The sequence below is a fragment of the Eumetopias jubatus genome, unplaced genomic scaffold (genome assembly GCF_037043125.1).
Source record: "Eumetopias jubatus isolate StellerSeaLion01/CBP00866 unplaced genomic scaffold, mEumJub1_p1.0 scaffold_5, whole genome shotgun sequence".
In the NCBI taxonomy this organism is placed as follows: domain Eukaryota; kingdom Metazoa; phylum Chordata; class Mammalia; order Carnivora; family Otariidae; genus Eumetopias; species Eumetopias jubatus.
In genome coordinates this window covers 110,500,223-110,517,266 of record NW_028274811.1, presented here as the reverse complement: position 1 = coordinate 110,517,266, position 17,044 = coordinate 110,500,223, and positions in this window count along the sequence as shown.

The window sequence follows — 17,044 nt, the reverse complement described above, 5'->3', positions numbered from 1 at the left end:
TCAAGTCTCTTAGCACAGTGTTTGTTCAAGTCTTTTGTGCCATATGGCTGTTTACAGTTCACACCCTCTTCATTATTACCACCTTGTCCATCATTTATCATCTGGACTTTTGAAGGAGGCTCTTCAATGGTCTCCTTGCACACATTCTTGCCCAGTGCCAATTGAATCATGTGTTCATTTGTCATTAAGGACATGCGAGTCAAAACCACAATGACATACCACTGTATACCCATTCCAGTGGGTATGAAAAAGACAATAATGAGTGTCAGTGAAGTTGCAAAGAAATTGTAACCCACTACTGGTGGGAACATAAAATGATACAGTCACTTTGGAAAAGTTTGGAAATTTCTTAAGATGTTAAACATGGCGTCACCATGTGACTGAGCAGTTCTATTCCTAGATATCTACCCAAGAGAAATGAAAACATATGTCTACACAAAAAATGTACCTAAATTTTATTATCTGTCCATTGTGGATCAGCAGAGGGGCTCTACTCTTGCTGTCCATTCAGGGGCAGAATGACAAAGCAGCCATCATCCAACCAACAATTGTCAGTTGTTCTAGAGGGAAAACATAACTCTAGCAGATCTTCTATTAGTAATTAAGTCATACACATTACCTCTGCTCACAATTTAGGGGTTAGAAAGAATCACATATCCCCACCTAACATAAGAAAAAAGAAGTGCAATCCTGGGAAGTGGAGAACCAGAAATGGTCAGCAAGCATACCAGTGTGCCCTCGGCTTGGTATAATTTTTCTTCATCTCTGTGCAGAGCTGTCTCCCTCTCATCCTTTAGTTCCCAAAACTTCCCTGAGACAACTTCTGTAAGAGGTTTATCCCAAGCAGTGCCTCTACCTCTTGTACAATCCGTTTAAGCTCTTTATCTCATCCCCCCCAAAGTGTTATGACACTGCTTATTTTATGGTCTGGAATTGTTTGATATATTTCTTTGCCTATTTGACTACTGACTAACTCTTCCCACTACAACATAAACTTTTGGAGGCTGTAATTTGTACTCTCTCTGTTTCATTCATTACTGAATCCCCAGCTTTTAGAACAATGCCTAGCAGACTCCTAATAGAAAACCAATAAATATTCATTAAATGAATGAATGAACATTTTTCATGCTGTCCTTTCTTCTTCTTCTTTCAGACAAAATACTGTGCATTCTCTAATGTTCGGCTTCATGTCATCTGCTCTGTAAAGCCTTTGCCTAACCAGAGGTAATTTCTAACTTAACCATGCTCTCAAAAAATTTTACTATTTCTTTTTTTTTTATAGCAGATACCCTGACTTATATCTTTGCAATCGTATGATTGGCTCCCCATTATTTCCTATTCCATACTTTGAATTAGATTTAAGAACATTATTTTTTTTCCTTTAAATTTTTTTATTGTTATGTTAATCACCATACATCACATCATTAGTTTGTGATGTAGGGTTCCATGATTCATTGTTTGTGCATAACACCCAGTGCTCCACGCAGAACGTGCCCTCTTTAATACCCATCACCAGGTTAACCCATCCCCCACCCCCTCCCCTCTAGAACCCTCGGTTTGTTTTTCAGAGTCCATTGTCTCTCACGGTTCGTCTCCCCCTCCGATTTCCCCGCCTTCATTCTTCCCCTCCTGCTATCTTCTTTTTTTTGTTTTCTTAACATATATTGCATTATTTGTTTCAGAGGTACAGATCTGTGATTCAACAGTCTTGCACAATTCACAGCACTCACCATAGCACATACCCTCCCCAATGTCTATCACCCAGCCACCCCATCCCTCCCACCCCACCCCCACTCCAGCAACCCTCAGTTTGTTTCCTGAGATTAAGAATTCCTCATATCAGTGAGGTCATATGATACATGCCTTTCTCTGATTGACTGATTTCACTCAGCATAACACCCTTCAGTTCCATCCACATTGTTGCAAATGGCAAGATCTCATTCCTTTTGGTGGCTGCATAATACTCCATTGTGTGTATATATATATATATATATATATATATATATATATATATATATACCACTTCTTCTTTATCCATTCATCTGTGGCTGGACATCTTGGCTCTTTCCATAGTTTGGTTATTGTGGACATTGCTGCTATAAACATTGGGGTGCACGTACCCCTTCGGATCCCTACAGTTGTATCTCTGGGGTAAATACCCAGTAGTGCAATTGCTGGATCATATGGTAGCTCTATTTTCAACAATTTGAGGAACCTCCGTACTGTTTTCCAGAGTGGTTGCACCAGCTTGCATTCCCACCACCAGTATAGGAGGGTTCTCCTTTCTCCGCATCCCCGCCAACATCTGTCGTTTCCTGACTTGTTCATTTTAGCCATTCTGACTGGTGTGAGGTGGTATCTCATCGAGGTTTTGATTTGGATTTCTCTGATGCCGAGCGATGCTGAGCACTTTTTCATGTGTCTGTTGGCCATTTGGATGTCTTCTTTGGAAAAATGTCTGTTCATGTCTTCTGCCCATTTCTTGATTGGATTATTTGTTCTTTGGGTGTTGAGTTTGAAGAGTTCTTTATAGATTTTGGATACTAGCCCTTTATCTGATATGTCATTTGCAAATATCTTCTCCCATTCTGTCGGTTGTCTTTTGGTTTTGTGGACTGTTTCTTTTGCTGTGCAAAAGCTTTTTATCTTGATGAAATCCCAAGAGTTCATTTTTGCCCTTGCTTCCCTTGCCTTTGGCGATGTTTCTTGGAAGAAGTTGCTGTGGGTGAGGTCGAAGAGGTTGCTGCCTGTGTTCTCCTTTAGGATTTTGATGGACTCTGTCTCACATTGAGGTCTTTCAACCATTTGGAGTGTATTTTTGTGTGTGGTGTAAGGAAATGGTCCAGTTTCATTCTTCTGCATGTGGCTGTCCAATTTTCCCAACACCATTTGTTGAAGAGACTGTCTTTTTTCCATTGGACATTCTTTCCTGCTTTGACAGAGATTTAAGAACCTTATTAAAGCTAAGTATTAGGTCTTATAAGTAGTTTCTATCCCAGTGCCCAGCCCATTTAACAAATATTTACTGAATACCTGTGTTCTAGGTGCTGGGGTAGAGTAGTAAACAATACAGAGTCCCTGCCGTCATGAGACTTATTTTCTACTGCGACAGACAGATCAAGCAACAGATAAATATATGACATTATTAAGATGTGATAAGCATTTTGAAGAAAATTAAAGCAGAATAAGGGAGATAGCAAAGAAGGAGTATTAGGGAAAGCTTTTCTGAAATATGATATTTGAATAGAGAACTGCATGAAGTGAAGATGTAAGCCATCAAAACATCTGTGAGAAGTATGCTCTAGGCAGAGAGGACAGCAAGCACAAAGGCCTGAAATGGGACTGAGCTAGAAGAAGACTGTTATGGCGTGGGCGGAGTGGGATTGGGACCACATTTCTTGCAGGGCTTCTATAGGCTGGGGTAGTCATTTTGGGTTTTGTTCTAAGGATGTTGGCATGCATTAGTAGATTTTGAACAGATCAAGACTTTTTTAAAGCATCTAATCAACTATCACTCCATCTTCTGTGTAGAGAATAGTTTGTGGGGGAAGAAAGTGGAACCAGGAAAACTGGTTAAGAAGCTATTTGATAGATCAGATAAGGGAGGATGGCTTGGATTTGAATGATAGTGAAGAAATGTGTGGTAAGTGGCTGGAAGGTGAGTATAGCATCCAGGGAGCCAAGTGAAGAAAGTGCTTCGGTAAGGAGCAGGACCAAATAAATCAACGCTTTGGAGAGGTTGAGCAAAAAGGGACTGGATAATTGACACACAGACTCATTGGTGGGCTTAATAAATGTAGTTTCCCTGGAGTAGTGCAGAGAAAATCCTGACCAGAGTGATTGCAAGAAAAGATGGAAGACGAGAAGTGGAGGCAGAGAATATGGACTGTGATGGAATTTGATTATAAGAAAGGAGCAGATAAATGGAGGGGAAGTGTACACTTTGCCTAAAAATGATTATTTAATGGATCAAAATTCAAAACCAACACTCAGAAGGAAAGATAGAAGGGAATGGATTTATTTGTAATTATTGGTCACTCACTCTAATCTTAAGTGGAAGCTTGAGGTCTTCCATTTAAGAAGACCTTCCCTCTGTACTGTCTTCTCTCTCTGCTTCCTCTCTCTGTCCCCGGGAAGGAGAAAGACCTCGCTATAGGTCAGAGACGAAAGGGACCCTAAGGACCAGCCAGTCCATCTTGCTAATAGTAAAGGTTCTAGAGGAAAGCATAAAGGGAAAGCCTATAGCTATGTCCTAGGCAAAGGCTTTCTTGTCCCTTTTAATTGCCCCTTCTTATGCCCATCCTATCTTGGCCATGATACTCTTTTCTTTTTGGGTTTCTGCCCAGTGTTTTTGAGTTTCACTTTCCAGAAAGCCAGTAGTCCTGGCCAGAACTCTTAATTGAAGATAAAAAAAAAAAAAGAAAAGAAAAAGAAGAGCGATAGAGAGGGAGTGAGGGAGAGGGGGTCGGAAGGAGAGAGGATAAAACCATAAAAAAACAAATTAAAAAAACCAACTCTAATTGATTTAGTTTAAAATGAGGAATCAATTCTTTTTTTTTTCCCTCCAATGTTTTTCTTCAGCAAAGAAATAAGACCTTAAAAAAACAGTATCAGGTTGTGGACCTAGGAGAAGATGCCAAAAAAAAAAAAAAAAAAAAAAAATCCTTTGACTGTTTTTAGACTTTACCAGGGGTCAGGAAACAATAACTCATGGGCCAAATCTGGCTTATTGTTTCTGTAAATAAAGTTTTACTGGATCACAGCCATGCTAATCCGTTTACATATTGTCAATGATTGCTTTAATGCTACAATGAGAGTGTTGGGAGTTGTGAGAAAGTTAGTTTAAAGATTTTATTTATTTATTCATGAAAGACAGAGAGAGAGAGAGAGAGAGAGGCAGAGGGAGAAGCAGGCTCCCAAGGAGCAGGGAGCCCGATGCGGGACTTGATCCTAGGACGCTGGGATCATGACCTGAGCCGAAGGCAGATGCTTAACCATCTGAGCCACCCAGGTGCCCGAAAGTTAGTTTAAACTATTTTTTTTTTAGTTCAAAAGCCTAAAATATTTACTATGTAGCCCTTTTTTTCAGAAAAAGATTGCTCATCCCCAGGTCTATACTAACATTTCCCAAAATGTGCCTTCAGTGACATTACCTCAGTGGGATACAATGAACATACAGGCATGGTAACTCCAAATTGAACAACATTAAGTTAATTTCTTCACTGCAGGACATTATAGAGCCTTTAATATTTCACTATGAATGTGAGTCTCTAAAGGATAAAATGTGCTTTGTAGGTCTAAGAATAAAATCTTAGAGAATTAAGATGGTATAATGGTTTTGATTTCTAAAAATGCCCAAATTCTGGCCTGAAAGACACACCAGTTTACATATGGTCCCTGGACAAGTAATATCTACAAGGAAAAATGGAGTGACTTCTTTGTAATATCTACAAAGAAAAATAGCTGCTCAAGTGTCCAACCTCAATTCAGGGCACTCCTGTAAATGGTCATGTTGAAATACACAATTTAGAGCTTAAGGTGCATAAAGTCCTTCCTATCCTCCCCCTGATTTAAATCTTGGGATGTTCCCATCTCATGTCAGGCTCATGGATAAAGGGCGTTGAAGGGGTCTGATGGGGAGCAATATGGCAGGCCTGCAGATCAGGACCTAGCCTAACTTAGGTGCTTGGAGGAGGTGGAAAGAAGAGAGTATGATCACAGCCATGCCTGCACAGAAGCTGCAGTTTTTAAATGGAAATATAGGAGAAGGAGTGGAATCTTGTTTGTACGTTTATGCTTTCAAGGCGCAGTGTTTAATAATGGTCCAGTCAATATTCTAAAACTCTGAACCATCTGATATGTAACCGCTTCCTACATGTAACTCCTCCTTCTTTGCTGTTGGTGGGGACAATGAAAAGTGCCTTGGCATGGTGAGAGGATGCTGTAGTGTGTCCTCTCCGTAATTTGTTCATTTTCCCTTTTTCTTTCATATTTTTTGTATTTTACAGAATTCATAGTGAGATCACTGTTCTAGGAAAGTTGGCCTGAGCCAGTGGTCCTCAGACTTTAGTAGGTATAAGAATTCTTGGAGATTCTTAATAATAATTCATATTCCTGTATTCCATCTCAGAAGTTCCATTTTAGTAGGTTTAGGAACCTGCGTTGTCTTAACAAACTCCCCATGTGGTTCCAAATAAGGTAGTCGGCTGGTCATATATATTTTTTTCCAGGATTTGATTTAAATTCAACGTAGTTAACATATAATGTAATATTATTTTCAGGACTAGAATTTAGTGGTTCATCACTTACATATAACCCGCAGTGCTCATCCTAACAAATCGCTCCTAATACCCATCACCCATTTAGCCCATCCCCCAACTCCCCTCCCCTCCAGCAACCCTCCGTTTGTTTCCTAGGATTAAGAGTCTTTACATGAGAAACTCTTAACTATAGAGAACAAACAGGGTTGCTTGAGAGGAGGGGGTTGGGGGGATGGGTAACTCGGTGCTGGACATTAAGGAGGTCACGTGATATAATGAGCATTGGGTATTATATAAGACTGATGAATCACTGGCCTCTACCTCTGAAACCAATAATACATTATATGTTAATTAATTGAATTTAAATAAAAAAACAAGAAAAATCAAAGTTTGAGAAGGAAATAAAATCTCTTATGGTTTGCCTCCCTCTCTGTTTTTATCTTATTTTATTTTTCCTTCCATATTTTGAGGAACCACTGTCTTGACATTGGCTGGAGAAGCAAAAGAATCCTTTTTTTTTTAACTTTATTGTTTTTTAAGTGGTTTCCCTAGAGTTTGCAATATAATTTACAATTAACCCAAGTACACTTTCACACTTCTTTATCCCTGATAACTTTCCTCAGTTTGTTTTTCAGAGTCCATCATCTCTCATGGTTCATCTCCCACTCTGATTTTCCCCCCTTCATTCTTCCCCTCCTGCTATCTTCTTCTTTTTTTTTTTTTTAACATATATTGTATTATTTGTTTTAGAGGTACAGATCTGTGATTCAACAGTCTTGACCCGTCCATTTACTTTTAATTTACATGTGTCTTTACATTTAGCATGGGTTTCTTGTAGACAACATACAGTGGGGTCATGTTTTTTGATCCACTCTGACAATCTCTGTCTTTTAATTGCATTTAGACCATTGACATTTAATGTGATTATTGATACATTTGGGTTAATATCTACCATATTCCTACTGTTTTCTATTTCTTGTTCTTTATTCCTGTTTTGGCTTCCATTCTTTTTTTTTTTCCTTTTGTGATTTTAATTGAGCATTTTATATGATCCATTTTGTCTTTTGTTTAAAGCATATCAATTATATTTCCTTTTTTAAAGAATTTTATTTATTTATCTGACAGAGAGAGAGTGAGCACACACACCCAAGCAGGGGTATCAGCAGACAGAGGGAGAGGGAGAAGCAGACTCCCCACAAAGCAGAGAGCCCGATATGGGGCTCAATCCCAGGACCCTGGGATTGTGACCTGAGCCAAAGGCAGCCGCTTAACCGACTGAGCCACCCAGGCACCCCTCAGTTATATTTCTTTACTTTTCTTTATGGGTGCAAAAGGAGAGTCCTTAAGCCTCCTGCCCAACTTAGCAGAGAGGGTTGGAGTAAAACTCCAGGCTGGGGGACTAAGCTTGAATTTCACTCCAAAATCAAATATCTTCTTGGGAAACCTCTGACACAGGTAGGCAGTTGGTCTAGACTTGTAGTTTAAAAATTGGGCAAACTGAACTCTCAGAGATATGATAAACAAATTGGACCTAGGAAAATTTGAAAGTCTTAAAGGCTATAGTGGTTCTCTGTATGTTAGGAACAGTTGAGTCATTTTCATTAAAAAAAGCACAAAACCCCACAATATTTGGAGGAGTTTTGAGGATACAACCTCTGAAAGCCTAAAATTCAGTTCTCTGGGTTCTTTGAATATGCTTTCTGGAAAGTTATAACATCTCCTTTTCTGGAAATTATTAAGAACATCACAAATAGTGTGGACAACATGGTTTGCAGACTGTTTACAAGAGAAATGAAGAATTACTAGAACAACAAAAATGGAGCTGTCTGCAAAGAGAATGAGCTGCCTTGGCAGGCAGCAAACTTACGTAACTAAAATGTACAAGTGTAAGATAGGTTGTGGAGGGAATTCAAATATCTCAGCAATTCTAGGGTTTTAAACTTTAAAGTTCTCAATTTTAAAGCCTTCATCAACTCTGAAATCCTGAGTCTTATGTATATCATTGAATGCCATTTTTTTTGTTGTTGGAAAACATGGCAGTTTTATATTTTATTTCTGTAAAAATAACATATGTGTCCACTTGGGGGTAGTAAAGTATTTTTTCAGTATCTCTAGGGAGTCTTCAGTATTTGCTCTGCAAATACATTAGAGGTAGTGAAAACAGTACCAACTGGATGTTGTTTTATGTCTTTTATTTTGTAAATGACAGTGTCTTCTTCTGTATAAACATATACAATAGGAATTATGAGCAAACACAGATTTTATTTCCTTTTTTCCTGTAATACCCAGAGAGTTAAAAACATACAGATTAAAATTGTTTTATCAGCAACAAATACACCCAGAGGCTGAATGTCATTTGAGTTAATTCTATAATGGTGGTTTCATTATGTTCAATTCAATTCAATTCATTTCAGTAAGATAGTCCCAAGATGGTTTGAAAATTCCTGGGTTATAAAGATACTCTAACACTTGAATTATTCTCCTCCTCTTAAACAATTTCAAGATTTTTACTATAATAACAGTAACAACAATTTTCTGTAAAACTTAGTGGATTAAAATGATGCATCTTTATCACTTCCTAGTTTCTGTGGGTCAAGAATCTGGGGTACAGCTCAGCTGGATACCCCTGGCTCAGGATTTCTCAGGCTGCAGTCAGGGTGTCCACAGGCCTACAGTCCCTTCAAGGCTTGACTGGGATAGAATCTGCTTCCAAACTCACTGGCAGCTGGCTTCTCCAGAGAAAGCTATCTAAAGAAAGAGGAAGAGCATGCCCAGCCGAGGAGCCAGAATCTTTTTGTAACCTCCTCTTGAAGTGACATCTGGTCATTTCTGTCATATTCTATTTGGTAGAAATAAGTCAGTAAAGTCCAGCCCACAGGACATGAGTACCAAAAGATAGGGATCATGGTAGGGGTCCATTTTATAGGCTGCCTAACACAGAGGTAGATGTCACATTTTAAATTATTTCTCTTTTGAAAAATGACTCAACAGCATTCAGTAGTTAATCAGATTTCTATTTTTTGGGTGGAGTGACCAGCATCTATCTTACACTGGTGTCAGTAGACATGGTTCTAGTCCTTCCTGTGTGCAGACCAGCTGTAGCACCTCAGGCATTTAAATCCTAAATTGTGGTTTCCTTGTCAACAAAAAGAGGCAGTTTGAGTATACTCTTTAAGATCCCTTCTCGTTTGGACATTCTTTGCCAGCAAATGATCAAATTCTGTTCTAAGGGGGTCCAACTCTTTTTTATTTAGACAAGAGTTTCTCAACTTCAGCACTCTTGACATCTGTGTCTGAGAATTCTTTGTTGTTGGGGGGAAGCAGTCTTGGACATTCTAGGATGTTCAACATAACCCCTGGCCTCTACTCACTGGATGGCAGGAACAGCCCCCTGTTTGTGACAATAAAAAATGTCTCTGACTTTGAGAACCAGAAATCTAAGCACAGCTATAATTTATCTAACATGCAAAAATAATAATTTCCTTTTCTGTAATATCTTGATTTTTTTCCCTCAAGGAAAAAAATATATAAATTAACAAATATACAGGTGTTATCACGTACAGGGATTTGTAATTTAAAAGAAAAGTGATCTTTTGAGGTAGAAATTTAAGACCTAGAGATAAGGTGTTTCTGGTGACTGTGTAAAAGGGTGGGTGGGGGATGGGGGAGGACAGTATTCATGCTAAGCATGAATGATACTTATTCTACAGAAAAAATGAAACTGCTAGCAATCATTTCCAGGAACCACAGAGGTGATTGTGTGGAAGTACTCATGAGTTCTGTGATGGCTAATTTTATGTGTCAACTTGACTGGCCATGCAGTGGCCAAACGTTTGGCCAAACTTTATTCCGGTATGTCTATGAGGGTATTTCTGGACGAGATTAACATTTGGATCCATTTGAATGAGCAGAGTGAGGAAAGCAAATTGCCCTCTCTAATGTGGGTTGGCCTCATCCAATCGATTGAAGACGTGAATAGATCAAAAAGGCTGAGTAAGAGGGAATTTTGCCTGCTTGACTGATTGAGCTGGGCCACTGGTCTTCAGCCCTTGGACTGGAAATTATGCCATTGGCTTGCCTCTCCTGGTTCTCAGGCCTTCAGACTCAGACTGGAACTACAATACCATCTCTCTTGGGGTCTCCAGCTTGCTTACCACGGATCCTTAGCTTCTCAGTCTTCATAATGACATGAGCAATTCCTTATGTTAAGTCTCTCTCTCTCTCTCTCTCTCTCTCTCATTCTGTGTGTGTGTGTGTGTGTGTGTGTGTGTGTGTGTGTCCATCTTACTGGTTCTATTTTTCTGGAGAATCCTGACTCATACAAGTCCTGGGGAGTTTATAATAATAGAAAAGATGGTCAGGGGAAGACTTCTGGGGAAAAGAGTTGAAAAGAGGATGGAAGGGAGAATTTCAGACAAGTCACAACTTTTCTAAGCATCATATGCCAGGCCCCAGTACTATGTAACACTTGGGAAGTTCTCTTTTTGCCACAGGTTCCTCCTATGCCAACCTTGACTCCTAAGAACCGTTGACAAGGGGTCTCTCTTTGACCAAACTCAAAGGCTCCTTTGAGCCTTTTTTGTGATAAGGCCTCTCCTTGCCCCCCCCCCCATTTTTGGCCTGTTCGAGTCCAGTTTTAGCAGCGCATCCTGCCGAGCCAGTTTATAGAGCATCCTTCTTCCCATTGACATCCAATTAAGTTATTTTCCTCTATCCTTTATCTAATCAAGTTCTGCTTCCCCTCCCTGACCCTTGATACCCAACCAAATTCCTCTCAGTACTTTTGCATCCACACTCTCACCCTGACCACTGGCCATAAATCCCCTCTGGGTCCTGTTATATTAGAGTTGAGTTCAATCTCCCTCCCCTATTGCAGTACTCTATCCCTTATTACAAGGGTCTTGAGTATAGCCTTCCTCACCATTTTTGACTAGTGTCTATGGTGTTTTATTTTATACCACAATGCAATGAAAGCTTCAGTGAATAAAAATCATGGGGACAGATTAAGACTAGATTCTTAGACATTTCCTCAATTTGAGGCAAAGTGTGATTTAAAATTCTTTTTCTACTCAGCCGAACCATGTAACGCTTACCTAGGTACTTTTTTTTTTTTAAGATTTTATTAATTTTTGAGAGAGAGCACAAGTGGGGGGAGGGGCAGAGGGTGAGGATCTCAAGCAGACTGTGCACTGAGCATGGAGCATCATGTGGGGCTCGATCTCATGATCCTGAGATCATGACCTGAGCCAAAAATCAAGAGTTGGACACTTAACCAACTGAGCCACCCAGGTGCCCCAACCATGGTTATGTTTTTAAAGCTATACCTTCCTGTCAAGAATTGGTCTGTATGTAGGGAATATAAATTAATTTTATAGCTAATCAGGTAGATATAAACCTATTGATGAAATCCTCTTTAGTGAGGCCCAAAGACCAATATTATATGTTTAAGAATTTAGATTATGCTTCATTTTCTGAATTACCCAGATTTTCAGTTCTCTTCATTCATTCAAATGTAGTGAGATATAGGAAGCAATATGAGAGTCAGGAGAAATCAGTCCAAATATCAACCCTGCCACTCATGGTTTTATCTTGGACAAGCCACATTTCCTTTTTGTGCTTCAGGCTGGTGGTATAGATTTGTAGCTAAGAGCTGGAGGTCTAAACTTAGAACTAAGTTAAACCTCATCCTCAACATTTCTTAGCTGTGGGCAAGTTACTTAACTTCTCTATTTCAATGTATTTTTCTTCTATGGAATGAGGATTATAATAGGGCCCATCTCTTGGGAAGTTCTTGGGAAGGTTAAATCAGATGAGAAATGTAAAACTCTTGGTACAGTAGCTGGAAAAGTCTCAATAATTATTGCTAGCTGAAAGGCACATTGGGCTAGATGATCTTGAAGGCTTCTTCATTTTCTCAATTTCTATAAATTTTGTAAGTTACATAGATGTTCAAAATAGGCTGCACATCTCCATTCAGTCAGGGCCAGAGTTAAGAATAGATAATGAAAGAATGAATATGAATTTCCTTTTCGTTGGTAAATCTGAATACCCATGGATTCAACAGACTGAGAATAAGGACATATTTGTTATTGTCTGTGTTTTTAGATTTAGATCAATGTATGCCACTTGGGGTGTGTGTGTGTGTGTGTGTGTATATATAGTAGTTACTGGGAAGGGAGAATGGATAGAATATAGCATGTGGAGAAATTAAGAACAGGTTCCAGGCCAGACTTCATGCCTTGACCCCTAGTCCTCTATTTGTATAAATGGCAATTCAGTTATCTCCTCAAGCTTCAATGATCTTATTTGTCAAATGTGGATTGTTACAAGCTTTACTTGATGAAAATGTCAAGCGCATGGCCCACTGTCTGCCTCATATAAGCGTTTAATAAATAGCCATATATAATCTAAATTTGATATTGAGTTTCAGGCACAGGATAGAGCTAAACAGTCATTTCTACCTGTGCTGGAGACGTGTAACCATCGGTACCCCTGAGGCTTGTCTCCTTGTTGTTCCTCTTCAGGCTTGGTGTCTCTGCTAGACTGATCTCATTACTTGGATCCTTAGCCTCTGTCTTCTGATTCTGAGAGCCAAAAAATCAGACATTTGATTCCCCAGATGAAGAGATGCCAAAGGCCTTTTAAAACAATTAATATGCTTGGTCTTCATCCCTAGCAGCCTGGGAGCCTGTGTCTTTGCTGACTGCCCCATCATAATATTGATTAATCTTTCATGTAACAGAAAAACAATCTTTAGTACATATTCGTGCCTTCATTATTAATGAAACCCTACCAGTTGGCAATGGAATCTTAGGCAGCTTGTTTATCTGGTGGAAATGACTACAAAAAACTCCTGACACATTTCCTGGTACAGAACTCATTGAAATCATCTTACATTTGAATGCTGCCAGAGAGAATAACATTCTCTAAAAACTGTAAACAAAGTGAAATGGTATCAAAAAAAATCTATCTTCATGAAGCAGTAAATACCTCCATTTGTATTTATTATTTTCCCACAAACAATTATTCACTCCCTAGAGTGTTACAAATGGTATATTCACTTATTTAATCCTCATATAGCCACTGTGATATAGATACATATTACCATTATGTCCGTTGTAAAGATGGCAAAACTGAACTACAGAGAGATTAGGTAACTTGTCCAAGGTCACACGGTTAATTACGGTTTAGCCAAGATTTGAACCCGGGCATCTGGCTCTAGTGTCCTTGACCTTGACTACTGTGTTTGCTCTCCAATCTGTATTAATGATTTAGTGGGAAATAAGTGAAGAGATAATATTGGGGGATGGCGTTCAACTGGAAGGCTTTTTTAGTGATGTCAATGAGATAGAGTCCCATGTAGAATCCATGTAGTAAAATGGGGGAGCTCAGACTTTGGAGTCAGATAGATCCAGCTTCAGACTCGCTATACCATTCACTAGATGTGTATCTTTAGTATCAATACTCCATTACCTCTGGTAGTATTATACATCTCACCCCTGGTCAGACCGTGGTCTCATGGTGGAGTGGAGTATACTTCTAGGCCCCCCAGCTTTGGGATTGGCCATGTGACTTGCTTAGCATGGGAAGCACACACTGCAGGTGGCCCCTGTGTTTCCTGTGAGTGCCCCAGCCTGTGTGTAGTGGAGTTGCCCAGCTAACCTACAGATATACCAGTAAGATGTAAATACTGTTGGGGGTCTCACTCAGCCTTTGTGCTTGCTTGTCTGTTTTCCCAAGTGTAAAAGAGGACGAATCTTATTTTGTCAACTGTGAAGTGGGGGGATGATAACTCCATCTTAGTGAAGCTGTGAAAACTTAGATAATAATGCACACGAGGTAAAACTTAGAGTTTCTATTGTTAAAGAATTGGTAATAGAGTTAGGATCAATATTAGAATTTTTCACATTTACAAAGAGAAGCATGGAATTTTGATAAAGATATTCCTTCTGTTGGTATAATATTCAAATAAACAAGCTTTACCCAAGCCTAGTTAAGACCTAATTTCAAAATATCTATATACTTACAAATCATTCTTACCTATGTATTAACATAGTTCTTAACATACATTTTTTTTTGTCTTTGAAAATAATGAATTGCTTTTCTTTTTAAATAATATTTTGTTTATCAGCTCAGTCTAACCATTCTAGCTTACTAAATTCACAGTACATATTTTTCACAATGTATATATTTCACTGGCAATGGTATCATTTAGGTATATGCAACAATTTCTAGGCCATGTAGGGATTAGTTAAAACTTCCAAACATTGACTTTACCTAGAAAATGTTTCCAAAGTATAACATATACATATGTCTAATGTAGAGCTCAAATGTGATTTAATGATTTAAAGGGGGTGGAAAAGGGGAAGGAATAGATTGTTAGGATTTGCTTGGCTTACATAAGTTAGTATGACCTCAAGCTTCCTTGTAATGTTTATATGGTACACTTCCACGCATTTAAAAAAAATGAAGTCAGGGCTCCTGGGTGGCTCAGTCCGTTAAGTATCCAACTCTTGATTTCAGCTCAGATCATGATGTCAGGGTTGTGAGATCGAGCCCCACATGGGGCTCTGCGCTGAGTGTGGAGCCTGCTTAAGATTCTCTCTCTCCCTCTCCCTCTGCCCCACCCCCCAGATCATGCAACCTCACTCACTCGCACGCTCTCTCTCTAAAAAAAAAAAAAAAAAAAGAGGTCTCCCGCCAAGTAGAGAGAATGTGGAAACCTTGCATCTTTTTACAATGAATCCTATGGGATATTTAAAAACAGGTGTAGAGGGAAGATAACATGTAGAGCTGTTACTATTTTCTGCACTGATATTAATGGACAGCATCCAAGGATAATTCCTGCATTCTAAGATTAATTATAAAATGCTGATGAGGCTTTCATGTCATAATTAGCATGCTTTAGCTTATTTTATCTCATACCTCTGGGTCAAAATCTGGTCCATTGACAATTTTTTTTTCAACGAGTTAACCACAACTTTAAGTGGTCTGTAATTACAATGGTGTTACTGGACTTGTATTCTACAAACAAATCATGTATATTACAGAAAGATGGCATATTGATGATTAGTGGTGTGCTGATAAGATAGCTCTCGGGGTGGGGGGTGGGGAAAGAGCCCCGAGGTAAAATGTTTGCCAATTTCTATGGTGTAAATATTCCCACTGTGGCTGATTTCAGGTTACTAATCATATAACACCAGGCTCTCAAAATTCCTAAATATGTAATAATAAACTTTTGTAAGCCAGTCTGAGCTAGCACCAGCACACCACTGAACCAGTGACACTTACAAACACTAGATTTTTATGTTGGAACAATGAGACTTTTAAATTCTCCTACAATGCCTTCATTCAACTATAACTCATTCATTAAGAGAGTGTCTTTATGTAAGACTGTTAAGGGTACTTTACAATAGTAATTATAATAATGTAAGTCATAGACTACTTTGAGGAGCTAATCAAAGCTATAAACATTCTCTACAAAAAAGTACACACTAAGAATTATGAACACAGGGGCACCTGGGTGGCTCAGTCGGTTAAGTGTCTGCCTTTGGCTCAGGTCATGATCCCAGGGTCCTGGGATAGAGCCCCATATTGGGCTTTCTGCTCAGTGGGGAGTCTGCTTCTCCCTCTCCTTCTGCCACTACCCCCTGCTTGTGCTTGTTCTTTCTCTCTCTTTCTGTCAAATTAGTAAATTTTTAAAAATCCTTAAAAAAAAGAATTATGAATACAATTTCAAAGGATTTGTGGACTTCCTGACACTTGTTCATGGGTCTCAGGTTAAGAATCTCTGCTCTCTTTATGGGCTAGACAATTAATTTGGCAAGCAACATTCTGAACATCATTCCTTCAGTTCACTAAATTTATGAATTACCAGAGAGCTCAAAAGTTACTGTTTAATTGCAAAATAGTTAAATTACCAGTATTTTATTAATTGTGTTTACTACCTGGCCTCTTCTGTCATTATTCCAAAATGCAGAGATCATAAGGATTTCACAAGGACATGATGAGGTCAACTATTGAGTAGCACTGAGCAATTTAGTTTTAGTTTTTCCCTTTATTCTACTAATTGTGTGTGAGCCATTATATCAGCTAATTCTAAGACTTGGGACATTTCAATCTTCATTTTGAAATACAAGTTTTATATATATATATATATATATATATATATATGCCTGTGTGTATGGATATGTATATAGACCCAATCTCAACACTCACTCTTTTTTTTCCCCTTCTTAAATGCTAGGCTTAGTTAAGTCTATTGCCCCTGATTTGACCAAACACCATTTTTATATAGTCCTATAGCACTTGTATTTTTATTTTGTAGCACACTTCACACACACACACACACACACAAATCATTTCTTCTATTAGATGTAAACTCTTAAGGCCAGAAAATTCATAACCTGGCATAATGCACATCACCTAATGGGTACTAAGTGATTTGTTGAAAGAAATCATTAATGTGTAAATGATAATTTTTATATATTTTGAAGAGAAAAAAGGTAAATAAGGAGAAAACAAAAAAAGAGATCAAAGTTATAATCAAGCAGCAAAATTACTGGCTTCAATTTTAGTGTTGTTTCTTTTCCTATCCATCCACCTACAACAGCAGCATATTTAGTTCTGGTCACTAGGAGTTGATGTTAAGGCTGATGACCTTAGTAGATCTTCATTCGAGAATGCCTCTAAAAGGTGAGAAGGAAATTCATTTCTCCTCCATTTCTGAGGTTTTGTTTTGCTGAGTCTTTTCTTTTCTTTTTTTTTTTTTTAAGATTTTATTT